Below are 14,498 nucleotides of genomic sequence, written 5' to 3'. Positions count from 1 at the left end.
TAAGTTTTGAAAAAGGACTTTCAGAAATGAAGCTACAAAATTAAAACAAAATGAGAAGACAATGCTTTCATTATTTATTTCTTTTTTCACTGCTCAAAATACTTGAGACCAAACAGGCTGGTTTCAAATGCACAATTCTTCTATCCTAGCTCTCCAAATCCTAGGATTATGGGCATGTAACACCATTCAGAGATCAAAAACATACCTTACTGAAAGCAATTTAAAAATTAATTACAGAGATCTATTTTAAAGCTTAACATTTAAATTATTTGTCAGAAAGTGAAAAGATTTAGGAAAATAAAGCTATTTCATTTATATTGTTGTATTTTATATTCTACAGAAATGGGGCAATATGAGTACTACAAACCAAAAACAAAGTAGGAAACTCTTTAAGAATAAGCAAAGTACACTTTACACATTTCAAATACGCATCACCCTATATACCAAATTGCAAACAAACAACAAAACAACAACAAAAAGTAATTGTTCTAGATAAATCAGAGACTCGTATGCCTAAAATGTATTATTATAAGGGAGCTAAAAATATATACAAGGAATCCTTGGCCTTTAATCAATGATAATGTTAACAAATACCTTACAAAATTGGAGGTATCAAAAGAAAAAAAATGAGAGAAAACAAATCAAACCCTGAAAACTAGAAAAGCCACTTTTGGTTATATGCCTACAATTCAAACATTTCAGAGGCAGAAGCAGGTAAATTCTGAACTAGACACAATCCTGAGTGAAATAGAATGATGCTGTTTTATGCCTGATGCATCCCCAAAAAAAAATGTCCAGAAATTTAAGGTTAGCATTGACTAAGGAAATAGAGAAGCAAAATATGACCTACTTTGTTAACATTGAACAGATATATTCACATGTATTAGACATATAAATTTATTATATAAAATTGAGTATTTTTATTCAATTTGTTGAAAAATAAAATAGTTCACTTTTGTATATTCCTAAATAAAAGAATACCAGGGAAAATGTTTTCACATAAATGCTAATTAACATGTACCTTATTTCTTATAATCCTAAAATTTAATTGAACTTATCATAAAATGTATAAATATCAAGAAATTCAAACCAATATTCAATGAAGGAATATTTAAAAGATATATATTAAATATATCACAGAAACGAGAATTGGATGACTGGAGAGACTGATAATCCAAATGGGTAGTGCATAGAGCATCATTGACAAGAGCAGCTGGCTGCAAACCTTGACAAGTCAGGTCAGAAGGTTCAGGCAGTGTGCAGTAGGAATTTGGGTGTCTAGTATCTAGTTCATGGCTGCGAGTTTTTCTTCTGTTGTGACTCTGTCTTGTACTTGGAACCAATTAAAGAAACCCAAATGCATTTCAAAGCCAGTTGTTAAGACGCCTTGCTTCTAACTTTCTTGCTCATGTTGTCCCTCCTTCTGCTCCTCATTTGGACCTTGGGAGCTCAGTCCAGTGCTCTAGTGTGGGTCTTTATCTCTATCTCCGTCCATCGCCGTATGAAGGTTTTATGGTGATATGCAAGATATTCATCAGTGTGGCTATGGGACAAGACCAGTTCAGTCACCCTCTCCTCTGCTGTCCTAGGAACAAGCTGGGGACATCTCCTTGGACCTGGGAACCCCTCTGGAGTCAAGTCTCTTGCCAACCCTAAAATGGCTCCCTTAATTAAGATATTTACTTCCCTGCTTCCATATCCATCCTTCTTCCATCCCAACCATCCCATTCCCCCAAGCTCTCCCGAAACCTCCCCTTCTCCCTTTTCTCTCCCCATCTCCCCTTACACCCACACCATCCCCACCCCCGTGCACCCAACGTTTGCCTGGCAATCTTGTCTATTTCCAATATCCAGGAGGATAACTATATGATTTTCTTTGGGTTCACCTTCTTATTTAGCTTCTCTAGGATCCCGAATTATAGGCTCAATGTCCTTTATTTATGGATAGAATCCACTTATGAGTGAGTACATACCATATTCATCTTTTTGGTTCTGGGTTATTTCACTCAGAAAAGTGTTTTCTATTTCCATCCATTTGCATGCAAAATTCAAGATGTCATTGTTTTTTACAGCTGAGTAAAACTCTAAAGCGTATATGTTCCACACCTTCTTTGTCCATTCTTCTATTGAGGGGAACCTAGGTTGTTTCCGGGTCTGGCTATTATATATAGTGCTGCTATGAACATAGTTGAACAAATGCTTTTGTAGTATGATTGGGTATCTCTTGGGTATACTTCCAAGAGTGGAATTGCTGGGTCCTGAGGTAGGTTGACTCCCAGTTTCCTGAGAAACCGCCACACTGACAAGGAAGTAGGACCGAGACGGGTACAAAGTATTAGTACATTTTCTGTCACTACAGTGAAATGCCTCAGGCAAATCAGAGGAGAAAAGCTTTTGTGTGATCATGGTTTTAGAGGTTCTATTCCATTATTGAGATTCCCACTCCTTTGGGATACAAGAGAGGAAACACATAATGGTCCCAGCACATAAGGGGAAAAATACCTACTATATTATCTATGAAACCTAGAGGAAATAAGGGTCTCATCATTTCCTTTGAGGTCATGAACTGAGAAACTCTTTCAATTCTTTTATTATTTTTAAGAATTTTTAATTTATTATCTATACAGTCGTCTGCCTTCATGTATGCCTGCACATTATAAGAGGGCACCAGATCTCATTATGGATTTTTGCTGGGAATTGAACTCAGGACCTTTGCAAGAGCAGTCAGGGCTCTTACTCTCTGAGTCATCTCTCCAGACCCATCATTACTTTCCAAAATGTGATGAATTCTTTCAAGCCTCTACAGAACAATATATCTGTTAATAGGCCTTTAGAGGACATTCACCAAAATTATAGGACATTTAGAATGAGCGACTGTTCAAATATTAATTATTAACAAGAGATTCTATGTTATAGAAGGGTACAGGTCACATGTTTGTTTTTCATGTTTAACTACATAATGGTCAATCTCTCAGTAAGAATTTATCACTAAAATGATTGTTTGGCGTCCTAATTGCAATTATAACTCTTTTTTTGACAGAGAATTCAAGAGCATGGAGAAGTACGTCAGCATCAGTATCTAAGCATTTTATTTCTTTATTTGCATGAGCAGTGTTGGAGAACCTAATAAAATGAGATTTTAATCGCCTTTGGAGATATCTAGAATATGTGACATTCATGAGAAGTAATTTGCCCTTGACATTTTAAAGATTTCTTTTCAAATCGTGTATCAATTTGAACTCCATCAAAATGCATTTCTAAAGAAATAAACCACAGTACTTATATATTCTATGACTTTGCAAAGACTTTTGTCTATTAGTTTCTGTGTTACATTGTTTATTTTAAACTGGAAATAGTCCTGTATATTGCCTACGTTAAACAAAGCAGCAAAATCAGCACATGAAATCTTGCCATTTAAAATATTGTTAAAGGGTGTTTTCCAGCAACAACAAAGCACAGAATTTTTTTTGGAGAGTTGGTGAATGATGTATGGTAGTGCTTCAGGGAATTAAAGTTGAGCACTTGAAAGCCAACAGCACACACTGTCAAGTGACCCTGGGGATTTTTCACTAAAACACAAGGTGAATCTAAGGCCTTTCTTCCCAATCTCAAGCTAGAGGAGACTATATTGATCCACTATTTCAGAAGAAACTTTAATTTTATATGTAAATTTAACATAAAGAACACAGGTACTCTTAACCTACTACTTTTATAGATTTACTTCTAGGAGGAAAATTCATATATACTTGAATCATGTAAGTTAGACTTTTTTTCAATAGCTAAATTGGAAATACTGAAAAAAAAGAAAAATGATGATTTGTTAGAAGCATGCCCATTAGTATTGTGAATATTGGGTTATTGTGATGTTTGTAGAGCCCATCATATCTGGAAAGGACAGTTGTCAATAGAATTAATCACCACAAAAGCAATTTAATTTGCATGCCGTTTTGTTATAATACTGACTTGTTAAACTGCATATAATAATAAAGTAATAAAGCTCATTGGTGCAGTTTTTTTTTGTTTCTTCAGGTACCAAATGGAAAATAATCTGATCTTGCTAGCCTACTAATAACAAATAATTCCAAGGTGGCATCCCAAGTGCAAGCTTCTCCCTGAAGCTAACTGCTTATTTTGGCTTATGTTAAACTGCTGTCTTAGGCAAAACCTCTCTCTACATCTGCTGAGCAAGATACGGAAATAACGGAATGTGTTTTTTTTTTTTTTTTGCTTTAATAGCCCCTTGCTCTTAATGCTTGGGGCTACATGGGTCTCCACTACCAGAGTTACTCCTAGCTGGTTGGAATAAAGACTTTCAGTTGGCTATTAAAAAAAATATATAAGTTGTCATATTTTCCAAGTCTGAATCTCTCTCCAGCTCTCTGGGGACGTCTTAAGAACAAGTTCTCTTTCAAGTCACATTTTGCTGACACAGTTTCTCCTTCTTTCTATATGCCATTCCCCATCTGTCCCACACACTTACATTACTATTTCCTGTGTGTGCTCCATCACTCCTTAGGGTTAGTCAAGTTACCATCTTCAAATATAGCTTGCTCTTTGACTAACTTAGTCACTCAGTCAATAGTCAGCCAGGCAGCCATATCCATATTCCTTACATAATATTAAATCCTCTTTCCTTTTCTTTCATAATGTGCTAATATCTTCATCATAGCTCTATGGCAGTTACCACTTTAAAGTATGTGATTACTTAACACACATCTGTCACTCCACTAGATTATAAATTCCCTGGGGGGAACTTAGTATCTGCTATGGCACACGATTTTGTCATTTTCCCCTTAGCACAGGATCTGGCAGATGCAGTAAGAACAAAATTACCACTTACTTATAAATGTAGGTTGTATTTTCTAATATAGTTACTTATAATAGAATGGTGCTTACTTTTGAGATCATACCTTTGACCCCTGTGAAGGACAATGGCTCAAACTTAGAGTATTTTCATAGTGAACAGGTATTTATTCAGAATTTTAGGGAAATATGACAAAATTTTGATGTAGAAGGACTGTCTAGGTGACAGGACAACCAGAGTTCCAAGAATATTTCTGATGGTCACAAGAGTTCAACTTTCAGAGATCTGAAATAGGAATGGATGAATAGGATGCTTTATATCATCCTTAAATATTCTGAAGTAATATAATTTAGCCAGGAAATCAAGTTATCTTTGCTGGAGTATAATTTATAGTAACTTCTTTGTCATAATCCATGATTGCAATTGTGTAACTGTACCTGGAAGATTACAATATGAGCATTCCTCACCTGTTAACTTAAAATTCAACTACTTAATCCACTTATTCGCTATCACTCTTTTTATATGCATATGGAGCCAAACTTCTTATGCTTCCATTATAAAGTAAATTACACATATTTTATATATTTGAATTACACCATTGTATTTTAGAAGAAATTGCATAATAAATATTAGGAATTGCTCAGTACAATTTCAAATTATTGATGTGCTCTGATTTGCAGATTAAGCCCTATAAGCACTCCTAGGGATTCTCTGTGGCTTGATGTCACTCTCCTTAAATTGGCTATTTTCAACAAATACACACTGGAAATTGAATGAATAAAAGCACTCATGTCTTTTAGATGTACCCCTGGGAAGTCCGCTTTCATAGTGATGACAGAACAAAGGAAAGATGTCAGAATGTTCAATTTGAAATTACTGAAGCAATAAAACTAATTTTAAGGCATTTATGTTTTCAAGGAGGATATCAATGTAGTCATTTTAAAATATCTACCCTTGAATAAGTTTAAATTACTAAAATATTAGTAACCATTAATAAAAACAAAAAAATGATTATGCCTATTGACATCAGTTTTTGTTTGCTTTAATCTTTCTAACATATCTTGATTCATGTGAACTGATACAATGTTTAACTGATATGCATGTCTGTGTTTATAATGTGACTGATACAAAGTTTACACAATAAATTTTATATCTCTCTAATCTAAAGAGAATTTTAAAATGCTACAGATTAAAAAGACAGTGCTATCATTTAATAGAAAGTGTAATTTTTAGTGAGACAAGAGAATAGAAGGCTTTAGCATATAAAAATCAACAAATGCAGAGGTGAATACACCAGATATCTGGGTATCTCCTGATAGCTTGTTGTGATTTCCTCCAGAAGGAGTTTCAAGAGAATGCTCCTTCGTACATGAAGAAAAAAGATTTGTGATCTAGAGCATACGTTTGTAAGTGTGTGGTCTGATATGGTGGGTTAAATCAGAAAGCAGAAGAACAGAGTGATGGGAAGATAAAAGATCATATATCTATAATAGAGCTTGAAGTCAGAAATAAAACTTCTGGATGTTGGCATAAAAATAGACAGGTTGACCAATGGAACTGAATCTGAGACCCAGATATTAAACAACATACCTATGAACACCTGATTTTTGAAGAAAAAGCTAAAATTATACAATGGAAAAAAAGAAGGTATCTCCAACAAATGATGAATGTCAACGTGTAGAAGAATGAAAATAGATCCATATCTATACCTATGCACAAAACTGAAGTCCAAATGGATTAAAGACATCAATATAAATCCAACAACACTAAACTTGATAGAGCAGAAAGAGGGAAGTAGCCGTCAATGCATGGGCACAGGAGACCACTTCCTAAATAATATCACCAGCAGAACAGACACTAAGAGCAACAATAAATAAATGGGACCTTCTGAAAGTGAGAAGCTTCTGTAAAGCAAAGGACACAGTCAATAAGACAAAAAGGCAGCCTACTGAATGGGAAAAGATCTTCACTCACATCAGACAGAGAACTGATCTCTTAAATATATAAGGAATTAAAGAAATTAGACATCAAAAATCCAAATAATCTAATTTAAAATTGGGATACAGAACTAAACAGAGAATTCTCAACAGAAGAATCTCAAATGGCTGAAAGGCACTTAAGGAAATGTTCAACATCCTTAGTCATCAGGGAAATGCAAATCAAAATGACTCTAAGATACCATCTTAGACCAGTCAGAATGGCTAGGATCAAAAACACCAATGATAGCTTATGCTGGAGTGGATGTGAAATAAGGGAAATACTCATTCATTACTGCTGGGAATTCAAACTTGTACAACTACTTTGGAAATCAGTATGGTGATTTCTCAGAAAATTGGGAATCAACCTACCTCAGGACACAGCAATACTCTTGGACTGATGTGGGTCTTCCCTCTGTATGCTGTGATTACCATTGGTTAATACAGAAACTGCTTTGGACTTATAGCAGGGCAGAACAGAGTTAGGTGGGGGAAACTAAGTTGAATGCTGGGAGAAAGAAGGCAGAGTCAGAGAGAAGCCATGTAGCCCCACCACAGACAGATGAAGCAACAATCACCTAGTGCTATACAAAAAAAATAGAAATGGGTTAAATTAAGATGTAAGAGTTATCCAATAAGAATATGGAGCTAATGGACCAAGCAGTGGTTTAATTAATACAGTTTCTATGTGGTTATTTTGGGGCTGAGCAGCTGGGAACAAATAAGTGGCCTCCTACAACATTGAGCATATACCCAAAAGATGCTCAATCATACTACAAGGACATCTGTTCAACTATGTTCATATCAGCATTATTTGCATTAGCCAGAACCTGGAAACAACCTAATGCCCCTCAACTAAAGAATGGATAAAGAAAATGTGGCACATTTACAAATTGGAGTACTACTCAATGGTAAAAACAATGACATCTTGAAATCTGCATGCAAATTAATAAAAAAAACATACTGAGTGAAGTAACCCAGACCCAGATAGACAAATATAATATGTATTCAATAATAAGTGGATACTAGCTGTAAAATAAAATATATTGATCCTATAATTCATAATCCTAGAGAAGCTAAGTAATAAGGTGAAACCTAAGAAGACCATACATAGATCTGCCTGGAAAAGGGAAATAGACAAGACTGCCTGAAAATATTGGGAGCAGGTAGGTGGGGGGAGAATGGATGATCAAAGGGGAAAGGAGAGGAGAAGGGAACGTGGGAGGAGAACTTGAGGGAATGGGATAGTCGAGATGGAGGAAGGACAGAGATGAAAGCAAGAAAAGAGATATTTTGACTGAGTGAGCCATTATGGGACTAGCAAGAAACATGGCACTAGAGAAATTCCCAGGAATCTACAAGGATGACACAGGTATAATCCTAAGCAATAGAGAAGAGGGTGCTCAAACTTACCTTGCCTTGTAGTCAGATTGATGAATATCTTAAATGTTATCATAGAACCTTCATCCAGCAACTGATGGAAACAAAGTCAGAGACCCTCAACAGGGCACTGGACTGAGCTCCCATGGTCCATGTGAAGAGTGGGAGGAGTGAGAATATGAGCAAGGTGGTCAAGGCCATTATGGGGGCACCAACTGAAACAGTTTATCTGAGCTAAGGGGATCTCACTAACTCTAGCCAGACAAGAAAGGGAAGTCTGGAGGCCAATGATAGAATCATTAGTGAGTCATCATTTTAGTACATGAAGTTATGCTGAACGGTTAATACCTCAAGAATATGTGCTACTTAACGTGTTCCTCCATCTGCACTCTTATGTATTTACTGTACACATCTGTAGTACTTCATTTGTCTCTGTCTAATGTGCCTCTGGAACTGTGTGCACACATATAATAGATCCCATAACTAATGAGCTTTGTCCATCCCATTTCATTTACCTATTCTGTGTAGCTGAAGTGAGTTTTTATAAATGGCATAGCATACACACATCCCAATTAATATAGACTACAAAGGAGGAACAGAAAGAGAGCATGCACTGAGGGAAGGAGCTTTCTGTGCTTCCACAGGCTCTTAACTACTTCCATGTAAGGGGACTACAGAAATTCTGCAGCTGAGCATAGAGTAAAAAGCTGCATGAATAAGACTGTATGAATAGCTCAGACTGTGTAGAATGAGGTGTGACTAGTGGCAGACCTCTGGCCAAACCGCTTGTCTGGAGTCCTAATGTTGCTTGCACCCTCCAAACTGCATGCTGAAATTCATTTTCTTTGATGTAATCGTATTAAGAGATGGTGGCACCTTCATTACATACTTGTTTTTTCCTTTTATTTTTAATAACAAAATTTCATGTATAACAAACAGATTACATATTAAATAACACTATAATATAATGATTTAATATAGTTTTAAAGAAAAGGGGGACTTTTTATAGGTAAAAATACCCTCCCCCTAAAACATTTTTTAAACCAAATCACGTATTTCTGAGTGGGTCAGTGTGACAAATGTACCCCATGAATAATGAATAACCATTTATAATTTCTATTGTATTAATGGTTATTGGAATTAAAAAACTCAAATTTCATAATTATGGAATTAAAGGAATAACACATTGTGGAGTTCTTCAGAATGTATTAATTGTTCTTGTTATATTAGTAGCCAGAAATTTGAATTCACATAACTACCATGAGAAAAGGAAAACAAACAAGCAAAACAAAACAAAACTCTGGTATGAAACTAGAAAAAATAGCTTTAGGTTTTGCTTCATGACCAGTGTGTCTTTTGGCCTCCAACCTTCTTCATCATCCAACCACCTTACCTTGGTCTTCTTTGCAAAGTTTAGGCTATACCCACACGTAAAACCTACTAACTTATATAAAGATATACAACATAATGTAGGCCAACATTTACAACATAAGCTAGGCCAACATATGTATTGTCACACCACATGACTTATATACTATAGTTCTATATTGACAAAGACAGCCTGCTTTTAACAGAAAACAGAGAGTTAAGTCAACTGACCAGAATAGAGGACCTAGAAATAAGTAGACAAAGTTATAGGCACCTAATTTTTGTCAAAAGACATAGAAAGAATCAATAAAGAAAATATACTCTATTTAACAAATGGTCCTGGCAAAACTGGATAAACACCTACAGAAGAATGAAATAATGTCCAAATCTTGGACATTATACAAAAATCTACTTAAAGTATATAAAAGACTTTAATTTAAAACATGAAACCTAATAGAAGTAAACCCGGGAAATAGTCTTCAAGATGTTTAGATAGTCAGGAACTTTATGAAAGAACTTGAATATATAGAAACTAGTCCTCAGATCAAAAAGGTGAAAATATATGAAATTAAAAGTTTACGCATGGCAAAATCTTATCAATATACTAATTAGATTGTACACAGAATGGGGGAACATTTTTAGCTTTTATACTTCAGTTACAGGGTTAATATCTATAATTTACAAAAAATTGCAAAAATTTAACAAAGAATTAAAACTACCAATTAGCAAATGGGCTAATGACATGATCAAATAGTTCTCAAAAAAGAAACACAAACTGTCAATACCTATTTTTAAAAGGTGCCAGTATCCCCCATTATCAGGTATACTGGCATTTCAATCGTATTTTAATAAATAAAATTTGTCTGAGGATCAGACCACAATGGCCAGCCTTATAGACCAGGCCACAATAGCACACGCCTTTAATCCCAGAAGACATACTAGCTTACCATAAAACCCAGGGGTAGTGATGCATGCCTTTGATCTCAGCCCTAGAGAGAATTATAAAATGGGAAGACAGCTCTCAGGCTCAGTCTAATTCTGAGATTCCTGGAGGCAGGATTGCTATTTCAGACTGATGTTGAGGTAAGAGTCAGTGGCTGGCTGCTTTGCTTTTTGGATCTTTAGGTTAAACCCTAACTTCTCTCTTTCTGAGTTTTATTAATTATGTTTCAACCAAGAAATTGAATATTAAGTTTAATTTGAGACACCATCTCATCCCAACCAGAATGGCTGTCATTAGGAAATCTGAGAAGACATGTCAGAAAGGATGGAAGAAGGACTCTTTTGTAAGACTTAATACATCTCTTATGTAGCAAAACAGATCAGCCTGGAGCTTCCTCAAAAAAATTAAGGATTATAACTACTCTATGACCTAGCTACACTACTTCTAGGCATATATCCAAAAGATTTCAAATCATATCACAGAGATATTTACCAATTCCTTTTCTTTTTTCATCTTACAGGTTATACTTTATTTTTTTTAATTTATTTTTTATTGAAAAAAATTCTGCCTCCTCCTTGACCTCCATTTCCCTCCCCCTCCTCCCAATCCTCTCCCCCTCCTCCCACTCCTCTCCCCCTCACCCCACTCCTTTCCCCTCCCTCTCCAGTCTGAAGATCAGTCCTTATTTCCTGCCCTGTGGGAAGTCCAAGGTCCTCCCCCCTCCATCCAGGTCTAGGAAGGTGAGCATCCAAACAGGCTAGGCTCCCACAAAGCCAGTTCATGCAGTAGGATCAAAACTCAGTGCTATTGTCCTTGGCTTCTCAGCAGCCCTCATTGTCCGCCATGTTCAGAGAGTCCGGTTTTATCCCATGCTTATTCAGTCCCAGTCCAGCTGGCCTTGGTGAGCTCCCAATAGATAAGCCCCACTGTCACAGTGGGTGGGTGCACCCCTCGCAGTCCTGATTTCCTTGCTCATGTTCTCCCTCCTTCTGCTCCTTATTTGGACCTTGGGAGCTCAGTCGGGTGTTCCAGTGTGGGTCTCTGTCTCTATCTCCATCCATCGCCAGATGAAGGTTCTATGGTGATATGCAAGATATTCATCAGTATGGCTATAGGATAGGGCCATTTCAGGTTCCTTCTATTCAGTTGCCCAAGGAACTAGCTAGGGACATCTCCCTGGATACCTGTGAGCCCCTCTAGAGTCACGTCTCTTGCCAGCCCTAAGATGGCTCCCTTAATTAGGATATATACTTCCCTGCTGCCATATCCACCCTTCCTTTATCCCAACCATCTCATTCCCTCAAGCTCCCCCCATCCTCCCCTTCTCACTTTTCTCTCCCCATTTCCCCTTACCCCCATCCCACCCCACCCTTGGCAATCTTGTCTACTTCCCATATCCAGGAGGATGACTATATGTTTTTCTTTGTGTTCACCTTCTTATTTAGCTTCTCTAGGATCACAAATTATAGGCTCGATGTCCTTTATTTATGGCTGGAAACCAATTATGAGTGAGTACATCCCATCTGACACCTGTCAGAATGGCTAAAATCAAAAACACCAATGATAGCCTTTGCTTGAGAGGTTGTGGAGGAAGGGGTACACTCATCCATTGCTGGTGGGAATGCAAACTTGTGCAACCACTTTGGAAATCAGTGTGGCGATTTCTCAGGAAATTCGGGAACAACCTACCCCAAGACCCAGCAATACTACTCTTGGGAATATACCCAAGAGATGCCTTATCATATTACAAAAGCATTTGTTCAACTATGGACATAGCAGCATTATTTGTAATAGCCAGAACCTGGAAACAACCTAGATGCCCTTCAATGGAAGAATGGATGAAGAAAGTGTGGAATATATACGTATTAGAGTACTACTCAGTGGTACAAAACAATGACATCTTGAATTTTGCATGCAAATGGATGGAAATAGAAAACACTATCCTGAGTGAGGTAACACAGTACCAATTCTTTTTCTATAGTTATTCTTCATGATAGCAAAGATTGGAACTGCTCTAGCTGTTCACCAAAAGATGAACTGAGAAAAAAATGTGGTAAAAATACAAAGAGGGAATATTAACAGACTGCGAAAACTGAAATAATGAAATTTGCATGAAAATGAATGAACCCAAGATGTGTAATATTAAGGGAGGTGACCCAAACTCAGAAAGACTAAAATAACATGTTCAATAGATAGTTGATGTGTAGTGCCTGCCCTTGCTATGGATTTGTGCTATAGGTAGAGAACTGAGAGAGTTCTTGGTGATATAAAGGATTTCTTATTCTGGTGTGACTGGATTAGCTCTCCTAGCATAAAGTAATCTCTGTTCTCTTACTTCTACTCACACCCTGTGGCCTCCCATTCTTTCACTCTGACACAGGACAAAGTGTCACCTGAACTCTAGTATATACTGATACCATGCTATTGGGAAGAATAGCATTGAAAGTATGAGTGAAATTGACATCTTTTCTTTAAATATTGTCTATTGTCACGACTGGAGGTCAGTGGTTCTTACAATAATTGGGAGTAGATGTCTCTTCCTATACTGGGTTTTCTAACAGGGTTCTCAGTGCAGGCAGCCTCAAGCCTTGAGAGCAAAATGAGCTTCATAGAGCAATCTAATGACAATCCTTGCTGCTGCAAAAGAATCAAATGAAACAAAAGCATGCCCCCCCCCCCACACACCAGCAAAGTCAAATCTCTGACTCAAAGAAATGCAAATAGTAGACAAGCAGAAGGTGTTGCAAGCAGGCCACTTGTTCATTTCCTTGCTGCCCAGACTCCTGAAATAACCACACAGAAACTGTATTAATTAAATCACTGTTTGGCCAATTACTTAAGCATATTGCCAGCTTGCTTTTACATCTAGAATTAATCCCTCACCTTTATTTTATATTTTACTATGAATCTCATGGCCTACTGGCAAAGTTTTAGTGTGTCTGTCATGGCAGTGGCTCCATGGCTTTTCTCTGCTCTGATTCCTCCTCCTTTCTCCCAGCATTCAGTTTATTCTCTCTCCCCCCACCAGCCAAGTCTGCCTTGCTATAGGTCCAAATCAGTTTCTTTATTAATCAGTGGTATTCACAGCATACAGAGGGGAATCCCGCATGAAGCAGGTAACGTGTTAAAATTTAGTAGCAATCAAGAACAGTCAGAAGGTTTCCTAGAGTCTATGCTGTCACCAAGGCATGTGACCATGGACTTCCTTTTGACAATGTTTGTTCTGCCCAGGGTTCTTCTTCAACTACCATTTTTGAGAGCTCTTATGTAATTGGATTGGTCCTATTTCTTCACCTCATTTGCATGATCACATTCAGATTATCAAGACCTAGCTGGGATTCTGGTACCTCCATAAATTTAGGTGTTCCCCAGGCCAAATCAGAGCTGCTAGGCAAGCCCATGGGGAGTGGGTGTAATAAGAGTTCAGAGTTCTGTTCCTGAGTCTAACTGGGACCTGGCCAGAGACTTTTGATTTTTTTTTAATGGTACAAACCTGAAGAACCTGGATCCCAGTGTACTCACTCACCAGAGAAGAAACCCAAAAGGTTCAATGAAAGCACCCTGCACACCGGTCTTCTTTTCTTTATAGGGTACTCACCTGAACCAGCTTTCAACTCTGGCAGTGGCTTCAGGCAGAATGATTCATTTGTACTTGATCTACTAAGACTTCCCACTAGCCTAAGCGGCAGAGGGCAATTTGTACCTGCAGCTTTTTCTAGACTTCCATTAGAGACCCTCCTACTTTCAGCTGGCTAGCTTGTTCTGCAAAAGACTGCTCCAGGCTGACACCCTGAAGCCCCAAGAGCCTTGGAGCTGTAACACTTGACTTTGTAACACTTCTCAGAGCTGCAGTGCTTTCAGCTAGCATTTTCTTGTTACCTGAAGTTAAAATTTGTTTTATTTATATCTCACTTGGCAATCACTTTTAAACTATTTTGTTGAGTTTCCAGCTTGTTTATTCATTATTGGCAAATGAAGTACCTCACATTTGACACTCTTTGCTTTCTGTCCACTCCGTTCTTGGAGA

The sequence above is a fragment of the Microtus pennsylvanicus genome, chromosome 12 (assembly GCF_037038515.1).
Source record: "Microtus pennsylvanicus isolate mMicPen1 chromosome 12, mMicPen1.hap1, whole genome shotgun sequence".
Classification (NCBI taxonomy): Eukaryota; Metazoa; Chordata; class Mammalia; order Rodentia; family Cricetidae; genus Microtus; species Microtus pennsylvanicus.
The sequence above is the reverse complement of the archived record's forward strand: the minus strand, read 5'-3'. Positions refer to the sequence as shown.